A 13,648-nucleotide genomic window follows, 5' to 3' on the forward strand; every position below is an offset into this window, starting at 1 on the left:
TGTGTGGAATGCTCTGTCCCAGAGGGCAGTGGATGCCCAGTCTCTGGATTCATTTAAGAAAGAGTTGGATAGAGCTCTCAAGGATAGTGGAGATAAGGCAGGAACAGGATACTGATTAAGGATGATCAGCCATGATCATATTGAATGGTGGTGCAGGCTCGAAGGGCAGAATGGCCTACTCCTGCACCAATTGTCTATTGTCTATTGATAAGAGAATGCAAGTTATACTTTCCAATGAAATTGTGTTGGTGCAGCTCGGATACATTACACCTGAGGAACAGTGGTCCCCATACTTCACTACAGCATTTATACTTCAGCTTTCTCCTTCAAGTGATGGTTTAGACCCTTTAAGAGAGAATCATCAAAATTTGGTGGTTTCTGGTAAATAGTTGCTGAGGTGGGCGTGAGGGATCAGATAGCATTCTTTGCATTTCAGCACATAACAAGCCTGCCATACCTTGTAAATTTTCATAAAGAAAGAAAGGCAAAGGTACTTGTATTTCCATTTTAAACTCTTCCTGCCACCTATTTAATGAGTGACAAGGGTGTAATATATCAAGCTGGTACATTTACTTTGGCATATTTGCCTAATTTTGTTTATTGACTTTTCCTTAACGGGTACAGGCATTTGAAACTTTACAAGGAGTTTGGAAATGCAAATGTTCCCAAAAAAATGTGCAGAAAGTTATTTGCATTTGATTCTGTTCGAATCTGTTTTTGGGAAGCAAACAGTTCCTTACTTCAGACAGCATTTTACCAAAAGCCTTTTTTTAATTCAAAGAATTCAATTATTAAAATTGTAATTGCAGAGAGGAGCAATGGTTAATATATCATGAATGCATTGCTAATCCATGCATTAAAATCTAGCCTAGACTGATCAAGCGTCATTTTTTCAGTGGCTGCAAGCAATTTAATACTAGTTATTTCAGCAGGAAGCCAAACTATACTCTGCTTGAACTCAAAGTGATGTGAAATCGTCCGCTGGAGGAATCTTAAATCCCTTTCACACACTCAGTACATGATCTGTTCTGCTGTAGTTTTTACCTTCAACAGAATATTTGTACCTCTGGGTAACATAACACTCAAAGATTTGATAAATGTTGAATACAACTCCTGGTGTCTACATGTACTGTATTACTGTTACTGGGCAATTCAATCACTCACAAGCTTCCCTCAGCATGTCATGTTGCAAAGCGGTTTCAGTAGGATGGAGACTGAGACCTTCATACAATTAGATGGTATGCCATGATACAGTAATGGTTGTTGTGAGCATGTCTGTTTCACGTATATTTCATACTTGCTGTAAGACGTAACACAATAGTACACCTTAGAGACATTCAACCACTTATGATTGTTAAGCATCAGAACTGCTTCCACCATTGTAGAGTTGGCCATATAAACACAGCCTTGATGTTAGCCCTACAGCATAGAAAACCATAGCATGGAATTGCAAATTATTTAATGTTGAATATCAACTCAAGGGCTGGCAAGATCCATGACCAATACAGAGCGACTGCAGTGAAACTTAACAAGTTGCTTCCTTGTTGTGAAACGTGAAAGGGTTCAGAAAAAATTTACAAGGATGTTGCCAGGGTTGGGGGATTTGAGCGATAGAGAGAGGCTGAACAGGCTGGGGCTGTTTTCCCTGGAGCGTCAGAGGCTGGGGGGGTGACCTTATGGAGGTTTACAAAATTATGAGGGGCATGGATAGGATAAATAGACAAAGTCTTTTCCCTGGGGTGGGGGAGTCTAGAACTAGAGGACATAGGTTTAGGGTGAGAGGGGAAAGATATAAAAGAGACCTAAGGGGCAACTTTTTCACACAGAGGGTGGTATGTATATGGAATAAGCTGCCATAGGATGTGGTGGAGGCTGGTACAATTTCAACATTTAAGAGGCATTTGGATGGGTATATGAATAGGAAGGGTTTGGAGGGATATGGGCCGGGTGCTGGCAGATGGGACTAGATTGGGTTGGGATATCTGGTCGGCATGGATGGGTTGGACCGAAGGGTCTATTTCCGTGCTGTACATCTCTATGACTCTATAACCACTTGGGACAAATCGAATGGCACCATTCTGTCTTTTTAAAGATTGGTATTGAGACTGCATATGGAGCACAGTACCAAGTTTCAGTCTTCTCATGTGGTGGGTGATATAGTTAACTTGAAAAAGGGTCAGTGGAGAATGACAAGCATGATTTTCAAATTGAAAAAAACCCCTTAATTTACACTTGACACTCCAACCATCTTGTGCTTCGGACAGACTCAAAGGGCTAACTAGTCTTTTACTGTCATTCACTTACAAATATGCATAAGATTGTAACAAGAATCGCTGCATTGCTTTATAGGGTGTACTGTTTAAAGTTGGTGTAAGCAATGTTATTGGGCCAGGATGGAGAGGATTTATACTGCCTTAATCTAGGGCTATCATAAGTGTTTGATGCACTTGTGATAAGCCAAATTGTAGCAAAAGTGCTTTATTTCCATCAAAGAAATTCACCCATAAATTGTAACACAATTGTTGCAAACATTGATACTTCTATGTTCAATGTTCCTTACGTACAAACGCTATTGGAGCAATTCTGTTATAGAAACATAGTCAAACTGACTATTGTTCTCTCTTATTTCTATAGCACTGCTCCAAATCCTTTTGGATTGTGTGGATGCCTCGAGGTTTTTGGAGAAATAGAACTCTTTGTGGTTGATTGCTGTAAGAGGCTGATAGAGTGTTCCACTTTAATTAGACACAGTTGAACGTCAATTTTTGAAGTCCTGCCGTTTGATGAAAAATTCCAGAAGTCAGTTGGCAAGATGGCTCTGAACTTCTATTACATTTATGAAATTCATTTGTATATAATTATTACCTCTTAATTCAAGTGAACTGGCACTAAACTGTATTCTAATGGAATTATGACCTAGCTTAAATAAAGAGACCAAAACTGCACAACACTGCACTCCAGATGTGATCTCACCAATACCCTGTTGAAATGTAGTGAAACTTGCGTACTTTTATATATAATTCCCCTTGCAATAAAACTGCATTGCATAAGTCATCCTAATGACTTGCTATACCTGCACACTAACATTTTGTGATTCATGTACACCAAAAACCCTCTGCATCAGAAAAAAAAACAGAAAATGCAAGAGATAGCATTTGTGGAGAAAGAAACAGGGTTAATGTTTTGAGTCTGATATGAATCTTTTTCAGAACTCTGATTCCTATACTCTCTATATCCTCAGTATCAGGAGGATACTATTTAAATTATATGCTGCTTTTCTATTCTTGCTGCTAAAGTGGACAAGTTTACATTTGCCTAGATTGTACTCCACCTGTTAAATTTTTGCTGACTCACTTAACCTTTCTATATATATATATATATCTAAAGATTACTATGTCCTCTTAAAAAACTCACAACTTCAATCTTTAGTTCCATCAGAAAATGTCACAATCACACATTCAGCCATTTCATCTGAGTTGATAATGATTGTCAGTAGATGAGGCCCTAGCACTGGTGTCTGTGACATACCAGTGGTTACATCTTGCCAATCTGGAAAATACCCAGTTGTCTCTACTCTCTGCTTCCTGTTATTTCACCAATCCTGGATCCATGCTAGTCCTACAATACAAGCTGTTCTTTTGTGTAGTAAGCTTTAATGTGATGCATTGCCAAACGCCTTCTGGAAGTCCAAGTGCACCACCTCTATCAGTTCCCCTTTATTCATGTTGCTTGTTATCTCTTCAAAACATTTTAATAAATTAGTCAAACATGACTTCTCTTTCACAAAAGCATGATGTCTTTGCCTCATTGCATTGAGATTTTCTAAGTTCCTTGTGATAGCCTCCTTAATAATAGATTCCAGCATCTTTCCTATTACAGATATTTAGGTAAGTCATCCCATAGCTTTCTACTTTCTGTCTCCTTCATTTCTTGCATGATTTTAAATGACATCACTAGACAGTACCATGAATGCTGCCTGACATCTCCTTCTAAGATCCCCACGTGGGTCCAGCATGAGTTGTGTTGGGACCTCGGGAAAGCCTTCAACTTTGAGAATCCCAAGGCAATCAACTAAAGAGGGGATACATTATCTACAAAATGTTCAATTCATAGATTACTAAAGACCCTAAGATTTCACCTATGTATCTTTTCAGTCTGATTTTTTCCAGGTCTTTGTTTTGCTGTCCATGCCACACCTTTCCCGATTTGGGCATGGGGAAGTACCACTCCATATTCCAATCCCTTGTCAAATTCTTTCTATATGCGGACCAGCATCTCTAGCCAACTACCCCACAAGGATCAAAAATCAGAAGCTGCTGGAAAAACTTAGCAGGTCTGGCAGCATCTGGGAAGAGAAATCATAGTTAATGTTTCGGGTCTGGTGACCATTCCTCAGAACTGGGGAACTCAATTCTGGAGAAGGGTTACTGGACCCAAAATGTTAACTCTGATTTCTCTTCACAGATGCTGCCAGACCTGCTGAGCTTTTCCTGTAACTTCTGATTTTGTTTCTGATTCACAGCATCCACAGTTCTTTCAGATTTCATTTAGTATTTGTCCCATAATGATGTTGATTCTGTGGTGATTCATGTGCAACCTGTACAGATCCCACTTTCCCCAGAAATGGACCTCGTGATCTAGAAATCTAAAGGTCTCCTGCAATTCTTCAGCCTCACCTTCACCCCTGACCTTACTCATTTCTAAACTCGCTGACATATGGCATCAGGAGTAATCCAGAGTTTACAACTTTTGAAGTCCTGCTTTTCAATTTGCTACCTGGCTTGCTGAATTCTTGTGCAGCCACTTCATTGCAATGGAAACTCCAACAGGAGTGGATGATAATCTCGGCATCTTCCAGTGGTCCCCACTATCTCAGATGTCAGTCTTTAGCCAACTCAATTCACTTCACATCATATCAAGAAATAGTTGGTGACACTGGGCTCTGCAAACGGTCCGCAAAGGTGTTGACAACATTCAGGAAGCGCTTAAGACTTGTACTCTAGAACTTGCCCTAGTCAAACTGTTCCAGTAGAGTTACAACACTGGCATCCACCCAACAATGTGGAAAATTGGTCAGGTATGTCTGGCATACAAAACAAATTGACAAATCCAACTAATTATCACACCATCAATCTTCTCTCCATCAAACGAAAACAGAAAATGCTGAAGAAACTCAGCAGGGCTGGTAGCAGCTGTGAAGAGAAAACAGAGTTAATGTTCTGAGGCCAGTTACCTGGGAATTAAAAGCTAGTCTATTGGTGACCATGTAGCATTGACTGCATATGACCCTAGATCCACAACAACGTCATTGGCTCTTAATTGCACTCTGAAATGTCCTAGAAGGGCAATTAAAGACAGATAACAAATGCTGGCTTTGCTTGCAATCCTTCATGTAGGAATTAAAAAAAAATATGTTTCAGAACTGCTGGGGTGGGCAATGACAGAGTGCAAAACCCACCATACTGATGACATCTCTTGATGAATTGATTAGTGGATACAGCACAAACCTGTGAATCTGACACAGGCTCTGGCTCTGCTTCGGAACTTGTTGTTGTCTCCTATTCCGAAAATTTAGACCTCAGAGAGTCTCAGGGTGTTAATGGTGGTAAAACACAGTAGCTCAATTTAGATTGTGTGTCATCCCTTTCTGAGATTGAAAGTCACTCATTTTAATTGGAATAAAACTCCTCTGCTGAATTTAGAAAGACTGAGGAGACAAAAGAAGCGAATACTTGCCTGATGAGTGCTAACGGTCCATCTGGCCAATGCAATGCTCATAGAGAAAGGTGGCAAGTGGAAGGGTAAGTGTGCTACCACACACTGAAAATCAAACTGAGAAATGCAAAAAAATAAAAATTGATCTGAAATGTCACTCTCACTTTTTCTCTTGAAACAGGGAACATTGAGCTCTAAGACATAAACTTGTTTTTTCACTCGAAGAGAAAGGTAACATAGCTCTGGTGTTTCTAGACTAATTTCCTGTTGGATTAAGGAAAATATTTGCTTTAAATGACTTGCGAACATTTTGGTGAATCAGCATTCCTTGCCGTAAGTTTTGCTTTTCATCTTTGTTTTGCCATTACAGTTTCACTTGAAAACTCTTGTGAGCATCATTTTAAAATTGAGATAGAAATCAGTTGCTTTAAGCCTGTCAGTCAATGTGTTATCAACAGAGGAGAGGCAAAGTACTGGAACCAGAGTTTGAACTCAAATGTCAACTTAACCTGAATCCATACATATTACTTCTATCTCTCTGTATGACTTCCATCTCGCCTGCTCTTGACCAACCAATCTGCACTTAATTTAATGCACCAGACTCACTAAAACATCCTGTTATAATATTTATTTTATAATTTAGAAGTTTAGCTCTGTGCTGAGGCAGTTTCATCTCTTTTGAATCTTATTATTCTTTGATCTTTTCAAAATGTATTTTATTCATGGAATGTGAGCATCACTAGCTCACACACAAAGTCATCATTCATTGCCCATTCTTTATAGCCCTTGCAAAGTTGGTGGTGAGCTGCCTTCTTGAATCACGACAGTCCTTATTGTGTAGATACATTGACAGTGCTTTTAGACACTGTTCTTTGGGAATTCGGCTATTGTATTTTGTTCACAGTCATTTCAGATTACCTGAAGGTGCTGGGAATATAATGCAGTACAGAGCGGGTGTATGCTACAAACCTGTAGGAGCGAGTACCCCTAGTCAAACAAAAAATGAGCATATTGAAGTGAAACTTCTCTCTTGCAGCTGAGAACCTGGCCATCAGGTGCAAGGTGTTCTCACTGTTGTATGTGACACGGGTCTGGCCCATTTCTCATTCCTTAAACATGGCAAGCATCTGAACCAACTTCAATTTTATCTAGAGGTTGAAGATGGACTGTGTCCACAGCCATATAGGACATAGAAAATTACAGCACAGTACTGGCACTTTGGCCCTCAATGTTGCACCGAGCTGTGGTACCAATCTGAAGCCCATCCAACCTACACTATTCCATTCTCGTCCATGTGCCTGTCCAATGACCATTTAAATGTCCTTAAAGTTGGTGAGTCTACTACCGTTGCAGGCAGTGCGTTCCACACCCCTACTACACTCTGAGTAAAGAAATTACCTCTGACATCTGTCCTCTATCACTCACCCCTCAGTTTAAAGCTACGTCTCCACGTGCTAGCCCATTGCCTTCTGAGGAAAAAGGCTCTCACTGTCCAACCTATCTAACCCTCTGGTTATCTTATATGTCTAAATTAAGTCACCTCACAACCTTCTTCTCTCCAACAAAAACAGCCTCAAGTCCCTCAGCCTTTTCTTGTAAGACCTTCCTTCCATACCAGGAGAAAGTGAGGACTGCAGATGCTGGAGATCAGAGCTGAAAATGTGTTGCTGGAAAAGCGCAACAGGTCAAGCAGCATCCAAGGAGCAGGAAAAAGGGCTCATGCCTGAAACGTCAATTCTCCTGCTCCTTGGATGCTGCCTGACCTGCTGCACCTTTCCAGCAACACATTTTCAGCTCTTCCTTCCATATCAGGCAACATCCTAGTAAATCTCCTCTGAACCCTTTCCAAAGCTTCCACATCCTTCCTATGATGCGTTGACCAGAACTCTACGCAATATTCCAAGTGCAGCCACACCAGAGTTTTGTACAGTTGCAGCATAACCTCATGGTTCTGAAACTCAATCCCTCTACCAATAAAAGCTAACACACTGTATGCCTTCTGAACAACCCTATCAACCTGGGTGGCAACTTTCAAGGATCTATGTACCTGATACCGAGATCTCTCTGCTTATCTACACTACCAAGAATCTTACCATTATCCCAGTACTTTGCATTCCTGTCACTCCTTCCAAAGTGAATCACCTCACACTTTTCTGCATTAAACTCCATTTGCCACCTCTCAACCCAGCTCTGCAACTTATCTATGTCTCTCTGTAACCTACAACATCCTTCATCAATATCCACAACTCTACTGACCTTCGTGCCATCTGCAAATTTACTAACCCATCCTTCTATGCCCTTATCCAGATTATTTATAAAAATGACAAACAGCAGTGAACCCAAAACAGATCCTTGCGATACCCCACTAGTAACTGAACTCCAGGATGAATATTTCCCATAAACCAGCACCCTCTGTCTTCTTTCAGCTAGCCAATGTCTGACCCAAGCTGCTAAATTACCCTCAACCCTATGCCTCCTTATTTTGTTCAATAGCTAACTGTGGGGAACCTTATCAAACACCTTACTGAAATCCATCAACCGCTTTACCTTCATCCACCTGTTTGGTCACCTTCTCAAAGAACTCAATAAGGTTTGTGAGGCACGACCTACCCTTCACAAAACTGTATTGACTATCTCTAATCATCGTATTCTTCTCCAGATGATTATAAATCCTATCCCTTATAACCTTTTCCAACACTTTACCCACAACCAAAGTAAGACTCACTGGTCTATAATTACCAGGGTTGTCCCTATTCCCCTTCTTAAACAAGGGAACAACATTTGCTATCCTCCAGTCTTCTAGCATTACTCCTGTAGACAATGACGGCATAAAGATCAAAGCGAAAGGCTCTGCAATCTCCTCCCTGGCTTCCCAGAGAATCCTAGGAAAAATCCCATCCGGCCCAGGGGACTTACCTATTTTTACATTTTCCAGAATTGCTAATACCTCCTCCTTGTGCACCTCAATCCCATCTACTCCTGTAGCCTGTATCTCAGTATTCTCCTCAACCACATTATCCAGTGTGAATATTGATGAAAAGTATTCATTTAGCACTTACTCTTTCTCCTCTGACTCCCTGCACAACTTCCCACTACTATGCTTGATTGGCCCTAATCTTACTCTAGTCATTCTTTTATTCCTGATATACCTCTAGAAAACCTTAGGCATTCCTTATTCCTATCTGCCAATGACTTCTCATGTCCCCTCTTGGCTCTCCTTAGCTCTCTCTTTAGGTCTTTCTGGCTAAGTTGTAACTCTCAAGCAACCTCCTAATCTTACTCTAGTCATTCTTTTATTCCTGATATATCTCTAGAGAGCCTTAGGCATTCCTTATTCCTATCCGCCAATGACTTCTCATGTCCCCTCTTGGCTCTCCTTAGCTCTCTCTTTAGATCTTTCTGGCTAAGTTGTAACTCTCAAGCAACCTAACTGAGCCATCACATCTCATTCTAACATAAGCCTTCTTCTTCCTCTTGACAAGAGATTCAACTTTGTTAGTAAACCACTGCTCCCACGCTCGACAACTTCCTCCCTGCCTGACTGGTACACACTTCTCAAGAACCCTCAGTAGCTGGCCCTTGAATAAGCTCCACATTTCAATTGTGCCCGTCCCCTGCACTTTCCTTCCCTATCCTATGCATCCTAAATTTTGCCTAATCGCATTGTAATTGCCTTTCCCCCAGCCATGATGGACAAACCTTTACATGAGAATCCTAGTTGAAGGTAATACTGGACTAGTCAGAACTCAGAGTGAATCCTGGCTTGATAGATCATAAATGTAACTTTTGCAATTGGTGACCATGATGATTAGTCACTGAAACAAATTCACTTGGGGTCACAAATATTATTTGACAAAAGAACACAAGCATATTGTACAAAAGAGAAAAAAACTGAAGTTATATCTACAAACATAAGACAATTTAGAAATACCTTAAGAAAAACAGCAAAGCAAAATTTCACTGTCTCTTCTAAACTGAACTCTTGGTTCTTTTGAACAAAAGTCACAATTAATGTTTTGAGTCTAATATAACTCTGGTTTAGAATGATTTCCAAATACAGGTGAAAGTCTGAAGAAAAGCCATACTGGACTCGAAACATTAACTCTGTTTTTCTTTTGACAGAAGCTCGAGGTCCTGCTGAGTTTCTCCAGCACTTTCTGTTTTTAATTACCATTTTGACAATTCACATGTGACTATAATGTTTTTATCTGTCTGAATTACAGCTGACAAAATTTAAAGAAAACATGAGCTTAAGGTTGTTTTTGTGATAATGGATGTTCAGTTTCAATATTCATACAAACAGCATTAAGGGAGCTACTCCACTCCTAATAAGTATGTGAAATGAAAATTATAGGTGGAGAAAGTGAGGACTGCAGATGCTGGAGATCAGAGCTGAAAATGTGTTGCTGTAAAAACGCAGCAGGTCAGGCAGCATCCAAGGAGCAGAAGAATCGACGTTTCAGGCATGAGCCCTTCTTCAGGAAGGATTCCTGAAGAAGGGCTCATGCCCGAAACGTCGATTCTCCTGCTCCTTGGATGCTGCCTGACCTGCTGCGTTTTTACAGCAACACATTTTCAGCTGTGAAAATTATAGGTCCCTTGATATTAACAGATGAACAGATAGTGCATTTATTTTTTTTTCAACAGATGTACCAATCTTTATTCAATTTCTACTGCCAGGAAGAAAGGAAACACCCGAGTGGTCAGTGACAAGCAGTGCCCCTCACATCAAAGGGCAATGCTGCGTGATCAAAAAGGTGAAGGGGAGGGCAGGGATTAAATCAAAATAGAGTTGGAGGGAGAAACAATACACTCCAGTCCCTGAGGTGACCACCTTTCCCTGAAAATCTCGAGGGTGTTGGTTTAGTGCATTTATATTATATCATTGCTCCATCATGCCAATTGTGTTTGTTTTAAACAAGATCATGGCTATATTAAATAACAGCTTGAGGAATGTTATTGGACTCTGTTAATGTTGTCTGGCAGTTCCAAGCATATTATTTCCTTCACCTCTTTGAATGGATTTATGGGAGTAAGGATTTAATGGTCTATGGCTATCAGTGTGTGAGTTGTAAGGGTTCTGATATAAACAGTTTTGCTTTGTTTTGCTTGCTGTCTATGTTTCAAGGACAAGCGTTCTTTCAAAATTTAAAATAAAATAATTGTCCTGAGCAAAAAGATGTTCCACTTCCTTCAGTACCGGTTACAAATTTAACTGGAATGTCAGGTGATAAATTCCTGCCTCCTCGAATCATAGAGTCAAAAAGATATACAGCACGGAATCAGACCTAGATATCCCAAATTAATCTAGTCCCATTTGTCAGCACTTGGCGCATATCCCTCTAAACCCTTCCTATTCATATACCCTTCCATTGCTGACAAGAAATCTAAATATTTGCCTCATTTTGTCAAGTAGAGAATAATTCTTGAGTCAAAACACACAATTGTCTTATTTATCCTGAGCTGAGAGTCAAGGTTTCACTGACCAGTTTTGTCTTCAGCTGTTCTTTTATACTTTCTATCTTTCTTGCAGCATCCTTAACTATTGAACCAATGACATTAACAGAAAGTGCTTTGAAGAAATGTGGAAGGTATTGGACTTCAGGTGGGAGGACAAAGCAACCAATGCTGTAGATTTGAGGAGGAATGGCCTTACCTTGGTAACAGAATATGGCAAAAGAAAGAGCAGTCATGTCATACAAATGAAGACCAGAGTAAATTCCCTACAGTTTGGAAACAGGCCCTTTGGCCAAATCAGTCCACACCGATCCTCTGAAGAGTAACCCCCCCAGACCCATTCCCTCTGACTAATGCATCTAACACTATGAGTAATTTAGCATGGCCAATTTGCCTGACCTGCATATCTTTGGACTGTGGGAGGAAACCAGAGCACCCGGAGAAAACCCTCGCAGACAATATGCAAACACCACCCAAGGCTAGAATCCAACCTGGGACCCTGGCACTGTGAGGCAGCAGTGCTAACCAATGAGCCACTGTGCCCAATTCCTGTGGGGAGGAACATGTTGAAGATTTATAATTGTACAGGAAAATCAAATGGATGGATGAAAATGGTGAAATGACAGTGGGAAGGTGTGAAGCAGTTCATTTATGACACTGGATTGGCTAATCTTCCTACACTACTCAATCCAGGGGAAAGCTCTTTAAATTTGAAATTTGCTATTGGCCCCAAGCGTTAGAGACAAAAAAATAAATTTGCATTTATATGGTATTTTTTACATGCCCAGGATTGTTAAAGCACACTGTGAGGCCATTTGGCCCATCTAATCCATGCCAACTCTCTGCAGAGCATCTAGACAGTTGTATAACCCACCTTTACCCCCATCCCTACAAATTAAGTTCCCCCAAGTGTCCATCTGATTTTCCTTTTCAATTCACCAATAATCTCCATTTCTAATGCGTCCAATAAACACTGAATTCCAGATCATAACCATTTGCAACATAGAAAAGTTGTTGCTCATATCTCCCTACATGGTTTACATCTATTCCCCATAATCCTTATACACTCATTCAGCCTTTCATGGCCCACCGAAGCCTGGTCATAATCTTGTATTCCTCCATCCAGCCTCTCACAACATTGTATTCTGTGAAAAGAATACGTTCCCCCCACTTCTCCAAACAAAGTTTGCAACTAAATTTGCTCATCTATGGAACCATTCTGGTAAATGTCCTCTGCATCCTTCTCAAATTGTGGTGCCCAAAAGCTGAAAATATGGAATACCCTTAATGTAATGGTATGGAATCATAAAGCACAGAAACAGACCCTTCATCACTCCATGCCTATGATGATTAACAAGCACCAAACTACACTCATGCCATTTACCTGCACTTGGTCCATTACCTATTATACCCTGGCATTTTAAGTGCTTATCCAGATACTCCTTAAATTTTGTGAGAATACCTGCTTCCACCACTTTCTCAGGCAACGCTCCATATTTCTACCATCCTGTGGGTGAAAACATTTTTCCTCAGATCTTCTCTAAACCATTTTCTCCTCACCTTAAAATTGTGCCCACTGGTCTTAGACATGTCTACCATAAAGATTCTCACAACCTGTCCCGTATATACCTCTCATAATTTTGTATTCCTCAATCAGATCCCTCTCAGTCTCCTTTGCTCCAGGGAAAACAAACCCAGTCTATCCAGTTTCTCCTTATAATTAAGACTTTTCATTCCAAGTAACACTTTGGTGAATGTCCGCTGCACCCTCTCCAGTATAACTACATCCTTCCAATAGTGTGGTGACCAGAACTGCATACAGTTCTGTGGCCTAACCAATAAAGTTGTAACAAGCTCCCATATATTATGTCATGAATAATAAAGCCAAGCATTCCACATGTCTTCTTTATTATCATATCTACCTGTGCTCACAATTTCTATGGACTTGCACACCAAGGTCCCTTTATTCCTTGTTACTCCCTAGGGACCTGCTGTTCATTATGTTGATGAATGCAGTAACAAATTCCAGCATAGCAAATTTCTCCTTTGAGATCTAATGATCTTATTGAATGGTGGAGCATGTTTGAAGGTTTGAGTGGCCCCCCTCCTCCTATGTTCCTTAAGAAAGAAGGTCGGTCATACTAACTGAGAGGGAGTTAATGGGCATGGTGAACCACCTGGCTTCTAATTCACTTTGAGATTTATTGAATAGAATATTTAACAAAAACATGATGGTTTACTCAAAACTTCATAACTGGAAACTGTACTGGACTGGATATCAAAGAATTATTATCAGCTTATGATAAGGGAGTGTGTTGGTTCAGATCATAAGCCTTTAGCTGGCCATCTCCATTATGGGGATAGGGATCTCCTAAACCCCAACATTTCCATGGAGTCATGCCAACTCTTCAAGTTAGCTGTGATATATAACCCTTCAGTGGTGGTCTGGATAAGGGAATCTTTTGAAATGTGAGGT

This window comes from Chiloscyllium plagiosum, chromosome 1, assembly GCF_004010195.1.
Source record: "Chiloscyllium plagiosum isolate BGI_BamShark_2017 chromosome 1, ASM401019v2, whole genome shotgun sequence".
NCBI classification, from domain to species: Eukaryota; Metazoa; Chordata; class Chondrichthyes; order Orectolobiformes; family Hemiscylliidae; genus Chiloscyllium; species Chiloscyllium plagiosum.